General features: G+C 34.7%; 1 non-coding gene across 1 annotated transcript; it reads right to left on the bottom strand.

Annotated features, from left to right (window-relative positions):
- Positions 1–7,032: 7,032 nt before the first annotated feature.
- On the bottom strand, positions 7,033–7,139 carry LOC114052517. Its single transcript, XR_003570259.1, has one exon. It is a non-coding gene; the product is annotated as a U6 spliceosomal RNA (small nuclear RNA).
- Positions 7,140–8,210: the final 1,071 nt, after the last annotated feature.

The following is an 8,210-nucleotide window of genomic DNA, read 5'->3' as shown; positions in this document are numbered from 1 at the left end:
GTTATTGTTGTTGTTGTTGTTTAATCTTGTATATAACCTTTCTTTCAAGATCAAGGTTATACCTGATTTAAAGCCATTCTAATTTAAAAAGAGCTTTGCTTATAAATGATTCTCTCTGAAAATGATTCTCTTGTAGTAGTTTTGTTTTGTTTTGTTTTTTAAAGTTCAAAGTTAGGGCTTAAACAAAATTGAAACATGAATAAATGAAAGTTTTCTTGGAAGGGAAAAATCACTTGCCCCCATGTCCTCCCCATCCTACCCCACCCCTGTCCCCCCAAATACTCCTGCTTTCACACTGCTCCCTAGTCATTAATTAGTCTGAGGCTTCCTCGTGGTTCTTTTACAAAGCCACTTACACCCACGCACCCATTTAACATATTTATGACCCTAGTTTTCTTTCTGTTCTCTGAGACTGTACCGTAATTGTTCTCTGGACTCAGGGACTGCAGAGAGCCTTCCCTGATGAAAAGAGACAACATAAAGAAGGAAATGAATGTGTGCAGGATGAATACCTTCAACAAAACAACTGGGTGCAGTTTGGCCCATGGCCCCCGGGGTCACTTTAATAGAGTGGAGCCTCAGCCTCTATTGAGTGTATGGGAGACTATTAACTCTTAACAACTCCCCGTCTTAGGTTATTTATTTATTGCTTAAATGATTTGTTATTGCTCCTTGGATTTTATACACCCTCTGGGAGCCAAGATGGCAGCATCATGTTACAGAAAATCTACAAGTTATTTTAAAACTGTAATTGGATTTTTATGAGCACCATAAAATCTTTCTGAACAAATAACTTACCATCTTTGGGGAAGTGCCACCTCTTATATGAGGCTGTTCCTGATTCCCTCAGCTACTAGGTTCCCCCTCCCCAAAAGTGCTTTGCGTTTATTTGAATATATCATGTATTTAATTATATTGTTTGTATACAGGCTGTAATCCCCCCAGCTGAGTGAAATCTCCTTGAGGACAGGGACTTTGTACATCACCAGCACCTAGCTTTGTGCCTAACACTTAGTAGTGACTTAATAAATGGTTATTGATGGTTTGATTGTTTGAAATGTATAAAATGAGGAGTTAAAACTACAATATTGTGTGCGTGTATGTATGTGTACCTGTGTCGACGTTGAAAAAAAAGTGATACAAGATATGTGAAGAAACAGAATAAATCATCAAATTATTTCATGTTGTTAACATGATTTAAAAAATATAAATAATCCCATTTTTTGGCACAAAGACTACCTAGACAGTAATTCAGAAGACCTGTATAAATGCAATAAACGTTGTTATCTCATTCTGATCTTGTTGAGGGGAATTCAGCCAGAAACAGTCCTGGGACAAGTTGGTAGCCTAAAATGACTCTTGTTTACTTAATGTTTTATGAATTATTAATGTACAGGTGAAGAAAATAACTGTTTTTTGTAGTTGAATAAAAGCATGAGAATGTCAGCTTATCTTCTTGAGGCTCACTGAAACATCCTCAGAATAGCTCCAAGAGCAGACAAGTTGATAGGTATATGTGCCCCATCCTATTACTTTGTGATTTTGATCTCTGCTCAGTGATATCTATATTTTGAAAGTTTTAATTTCATGAAGACTGGAGATCATGAGTATTTCATACAGTGACTTCTAGGTGGTGCAGTGCATAAAGTGTTGTGGCCGGAGTCAAGAAGACTCATCTTCCTCAGTTCAGATCTGGCCTCAGACACTTAGTAACCCTAAGCAAGACACTTAACTATATTTTCTCATCTGTAAAAATGAGGTAGAGGAGGAAATGGCAAACCACTCCAATATCTTTGCCAAGAAAACCCTAAATGGGGTCTTCAACTTTTAGTCAAACACAACTGAGAAAAACGACTGAGCAACATCTATTCAACACACTATTCTTCATTTTTATGGATCATTGCACTAACTGATCAATAATGGGCAGCAGTTCAGTCTATGATAATGCATTTGTTCCAGTAAAGTTTTTTTTTGACAGTTTTGAAGGATATTTTAAATTTTGTTTGAATTCTGTTGTTGTTATATCATTCTCATCTTTTTTTGATGAGGTTCAGATAGAAACACTTCTGCTATCATTCTTTTATATTCAATATTCTGTGTGCACAGGTGGATTAAATAAATACTTTATGTAGCTGAATACAAATATTTGGATACAAGCTCAACTTCCATTATGCTCACTAAAAACATTCTTCGTACAACTCTGGTATCTGACAAGATAATATTTTTGATCTAATTAGCCTGGTCTCTACATTTTTCATTCCATGTTGATTAGAGATTATGAATATTTGGGGTGGTAATTTTGATTACAAACAGTGTTTAAATTTTTTTTTTAGTAAATCAGAGGCATTTTCAGCTAATTGTAGAAAGCAGTATTTACTGTACAGCTTATTGGCAGAGTTTTCTGGAGTAGCTAGACAGCATAGTGGATAGAGCTTCAGGCCTGGAGACATCAATTTAGGATGTCATAAGCAGCTCCATTTCCGTAAGAAATCTAGATGACTCATTTGTTTCATTCTTTTTCAACATATTGTTGAATGTTGCCCATGGAAATCCTTTTGATTCCACTCTTGGATTTTAGTCATTTCATAGGTTGCTTCCAAAAGTGAGTCACTTTTAATGACATTCAAAAAATCCAAAAACCTGTACCTGTTATCATCCTTTACTATTCTTCAGTGAACTCAGAGTGTTTCCTTGTTAAATACTCCCATAAGTTTTCTTTAAACCTGCTTATCACATTCATGCATAATCTATTAATTTCTCTTTCTCCTTTCTGCTTTTCATGTATTCATCTTTCTGTAGATACCTTAAGATGATAGATCCTATGTTTTGTTAATGATAAATGTATATATTGGGATTTGATAGTATAGTTTCTAAATCTCTCATGTATTATTTTTAAGTCTCTGAGAGCATACATCAACACTAGTGTTACATAGACATTCATTGCTTAATGTGTTCTGTTCCTTCCATTAAGCTTTGATTTCAGAATGCCAGCACTAGTCACTTATGTATTCAGTCATAAGCTTTCTCTGTGACAACTTTATGCTTGATGTGTTTTGCCTGAAAAAGACCTAGCTATTATTGCCATTGCATTCATCTATTGGGTGAATGTGGTCTTCAGATTCAAGCTTAAAGCTTTTGCTCTCTTTCTTTCCTCAGCCTATGTTAAAAACTTTATGTCAGTGAGATGAAATGATATAATAATATCATTGAAGAAAGCTTCCACAAGATGAAGGTGCTTTTAAATTTATTTTTTTAGTGGAGATAAATAATAACTTAATGCTATCCATGCACATCAGGTGGTTAATGAATTATTTTGAATCAACATCTTTCATTTGGAAGCCATATCTAGTTCCATTTAAGAAAGATGATAATGGAAGTAAGGCTAGCAGAGCCATTATGGGCCATAGTGTCTCCATGGAAAATGACACATTTTATGTGAATTGTTCTCAACCTTATTGTGCTGGTTCAATATTTTAAACAGAGAGTAGTTCACCATGTAGAAATTAAGTAAATTAGAATTCTTAATGTATTTAGGACTATTTTGTGTATTTACAGTATGCAAATAGGTCATGAGTATGGAACTGAGGCTTTATGACAATCAGTGAATCCTGAATATATGTGATCTGGTGCTTTCGGGCAGCTTGTTCAATAATGACCAAGTAGATAACATATTGTTTTTTATATCCATGGGAGCCTTTTTGCATATGCTTTTTGCTCCATAATTAATCTATTACTATCTTGTTAAGTATCTATAGATTTTTTCTTTTTAATACAACCTATAAATACTTCATATAATATACATGAACATTTAATTTGCCTATATTTGAATCAGTCACTTGTGTTCTTATCTTCAGGTATAGCTATGCAATGTTTTCTGTTAAGAAAAGTAGTACAGGCTTATGTCTGGGAAAAAGCTGATAAAATTCCTTGCCAGTAATTCATGATCAATTGTGGAATATTTGGGCCCCTGGTTTATTAAATTCTGAAGCTTCTATAGTTTCTCTTTTGTTGTCTTTAGTTGAGTGAAATAGCATTCCAAGTTTTCTATGTCCTGTATCATCTAGACATTGATATACTCTTCTATGATTGATATACCTTTCTATGAATCTTAAATTGAAAAGTTGGCTTCTTAATGCTGTGAAGCCATCATTGCATTAATCAGAGTGAGTTCTTAAATTTTTCCAAATTGTTTTTCCTTTCTATGTTACTGTTACTGATAAATTGTATTTTTCTGGTTCTGCTCAAGTTACTCTGTATCAGTTCGTACAAGTCTTCCCAGGTTTCTCTGAAATCATCCCTTTCTTCATTTTTTACTGTGCAATAATATTCCATAACATTCTTGTACAATAATTCATTCAGTCATTCTCCAATTGATGAGCACTCTTCCTGAAATATTTTTACACTTTCTGTCAAATATTTTAGGAGAATTTGTTCATGGTGCTTATCACAAATACTAGGTTTTAAGAATTATTCTTTTGGTTCAACTAGTTTGCTAGTTAGATTTATGTCATCAAACTCAAAAAAAGCTTTCCAAAATTCTGGCCTAAGTTTATCTCCCTTCCAAAATCATTTGAGATATCAATGTTGGTTTTTGTCATCTATTTCATTATTAAATACAATTTCTGTAATTTGCATTGTGAAGTTTTTTTGTAACCTAGAGTTCTTCAATTCTTCTTTCTTGGAGACTTCCAATTAAGATTGTGATGTGAAAAACTATAGTGCATGCCAATTCTCCCAAATACACTTCAATAAATATCTAACAGGTTACCAAAAAGATCAATGGCTCATGAGAGCAAAAGAAACAGCAATAAGCTTTTCTATCTAGTACAGAACTAAAGAAGAAGATTCTCACTTTCAATTATTTTTTACAAATCCAATGGCCTGAACCTGTTACCAGCTCAGTGAATTGGTATCTCTTTGTTTTTAAAAGCATTTCTGCAGGTTTTTTTTAACTGTTTATCCTGTGCTTGAATACTGTCTATCAATCTTCTTTCTCCTTTTTGCTTCCTTTGTAAGTGTTCATCTTTCTCTAACTACCTTAAGGTGATGCACTCTATGTTTTTTTTTTAAATTTTATTTACATATAAAAACAATTTTTAACATTTATTTTTTAGAATTTTGAGTTTCAAATTCTCTCCCAACCTCCCCTCACCCCTTATTGAGAAAACAAGCTATTTGATATTGGTTATACACCTACATTTTGTTAACAATAAATGTATATATGAGTTTTTGTTAGGATAGTTTCCAAATCTCTTATGTTCTATTTTTAAGGCTCTGAAAGTATACATTAACATTGCTATTACATATATATTCATTGTTTTAAATGTACTCTGTTCTTTCCATTCAGTCTTGATTTCAGAATGCCAATAACCAGATTTACATTTGTTGTATTCAGCTATAGTTTTCTCCTTGATCTCTTTATGCTTGATCTGTTTTGCTTGGAAAATACCAATGTATTGTAGCTATTACATTCTTCCATTAGTCCAATGTGACCTCCAGATTCAAGATCACTCAGAGTTGGAAGGGACCTAACACAAAAAGTCCAATGCTCTCATTTTACAGATGAAGACATTAAGTCTGGAAGGCTCAAGTGAATTGCCTACAGTCACACAACCAATAAATGTCTGAGGCAGGATTTGAGCTTAGACCTTCCTGACTCCAAGTCAAGATGTTTTTACTTAGTAAACTATCTAGCTGCCTTCTTTTGTTTCTTCTTTGTATCTCCCCCCAGCACAGTGCATTAAACATAGTAGATACTTGACAAATATTTATTGAATTGTCTTTAACATTACTCCAATTCTCTAAAAAATAACCTTTTAGGCACTATTATACATACTTATATTATGTATATAGTTAATGTATATTCACTGGCATCATCATCATCATCATCATAGTGGATATTTGAATAGTGAAATTTGCAAAGAATTCTGCATACTTTCTTATTTGATTCCCCCTAGCAATTCTGTAAGGTAAAGGCTACTAGTGTCATCCCCATTTTACAGATGATGAATGACAGGTGACTTGCCCACGGTCATGCATGGAGTACAAAGTTTTAAGCTTTAATAGCTTAAAAGAAGCAATACAGCTTTAAGTTTTAATAGCTTAAAACTGCACTGAGACTTTTGGGACAGATTCTATAGCTACCAGGGATTTAAAGCCAGGCTTTGGTTGTATTTATTCAACAACCATTTGCAAATCATCGCAAGGCATTATATTAAGGGCTGAGGAAAATGCAAAGATAATTGAGATGCTGTTCCTGCTAGAAGTGCTAAGAACTTCCACCTGCTAATGTTGGTGGAAGATATGTCACATACATCATATATGGCATTGCATTCATTTTAAATGAGAAGACACCACAATGTAGTGGAAGCATTCTGGGCTTGAAATCGAAAGGTCTGGTTTAGACTTCACGCTCTGACACCAATTAGCTGTCTCATCCTGGGCAATTCACCTCATCCTTCTGTGGCTCTGATTCCCCCATCTGTAAAATGGAGCTAAATGAATACCTTACCCATAAAGCTGTAGTAGAAAAAGCACTTTGTAAACCTCATAGCAGAGGTATCTAACTAAAGACCTGCAGTCACAAGTGGCCCACAAAACTCCCCAAGAGTGTGCCTCAACCAGATTAAAATGTAAGTGGAAAATATTAAACAAATAAAAATACATTATCGATAACGTTAAGCTGTGGTTTTCTAAGTCAATATACGGCCCACAGGAATTGGCTTCTATTTGAGTTTGACTCTACTGCCTTCAAGTACTATACAAATGTGAGCTATTATTATTTGATATCTATAATACAGAAGAGAATATAATAACTTGAGAGCTAAAAGAAGTCCCTCATCACAATATAAATGCATACAAACATTCTACATCAACATAAGGCTATTTTATTTTAAGGTGAGGCAATCTGGGTTAAGTGACTTGCCCATGGTCACATAGCTAATAAGTGTCAAGTACCTGAGGTTAGATTTGAACTCAGGTCCTCCTGACTCCAAGGCTGGAGTTCTATCCACTACATCACGTAGCTGCCCAAAAATAATGGAATGCTTCACGAATTTGCATGTCATCTTTGCGCAAGAGCCATGTTAATCTTCTCTGTATCGTTACAATTTTAGTATAAATGCTGTTGAAACAAGCACCATAAATAAGATTATTTTTAACGGCAGTTGAAGATGCTTGGTCTATGACTAATTGTTTTGGAAAATTTGACACACTAGCTGTGTGACCCTGGGCAAGTTACTTAACATCATTACCTCCAAAAAAAAATGACACACTTAAAGTGGCAATTGCTGGACAAAATTAGGTTTGAGAAAGTTGAAGGTGTATCCCATGTGATTGACACATTCACATCACTAAAAAAAATTAGTTCATTTGGCAAGTTATCATTTCCATAGCAGCACATGATATCTACTACAGGACTGGCCTCAAACAACTGAAACAGATTAACCACTTGATCTAATTCAGTGCTTCAGGTTTGGCCATCATGATAATCAGACAGTCTGGAAACAACAGTGCTTGAGTGGTCCAGCAGTTGCTTTGAGAGGTGTTGAGTTGCTTATCTTGGCTCAAGCAAATGATGTTAAATTCAAGTAACCAACTGGCACCTGAACTTCTGTAATTAGTAATTCATGCTTTTGTGTTGAGCAGTTGCCCCTTTCTCCAGCATCTTTTAAAATGCAAATACATTAAATCCCCAACACCTTAGTGTGAATGAGTTTTTTAGTGCCTCAGAGTAGACAGCTGGGATAGTGTGAGAGCCATGGAGAAAGCTGAGGATGAAAGGGGGAAAGGCAGGAAAAGTACACTTGGAAGTGTTAATGTTAAATTTAACAATTTGACCTCTGGGGCGATTTTGTAGCCAGCAAGTTATCGCTGTTTATTTCTTATCAAAGGTACCAAGCACAATGTTTCTAAAGTCCTGCCTGAGTTCCTTAGAAACTCAGATTTCTCAGCACACAAAAAAGAAAGTTTATTATCGACCTCTTAACTACTAAATTCAATCTTTTTCTGTTTCTATACATTCTGGTATGGGAAATTTCCAACTTTGAAACTCTTGGGAATTATTGATTTTGTTTCAGACCTATGGCTTCATCTATGGAGACAGCTACATGGCCCAGTGAATAAATTGCTGGCTATGGAATCAGGAAGTTGTTCAGTTGTTTCAGTTGTGTCTTACTTTTTGTGACCCAATTTAGAAGTTTTCTTGGCAA

Source organism: Vombatus ursinus, unplaced genomic scaffold (genome assembly GCF_900497805.2).
Source record: "Vombatus ursinus unplaced genomic scaffold, bare-nosed wombat genome assembly UNPS02014807.1, whole genome shotgun sequence".
Taxonomy (NCBI): domain Eukaryota; kingdom Metazoa; phylum Chordata; class Mammalia; order Diprotodontia; family Vombatidae; genus Vombatus; species Vombatus ursinus.
The sequence above is the reverse complement of the archived record's forward strand: the minus strand, read 5'-3'. Positions and strand labels throughout refer to the sequence as shown.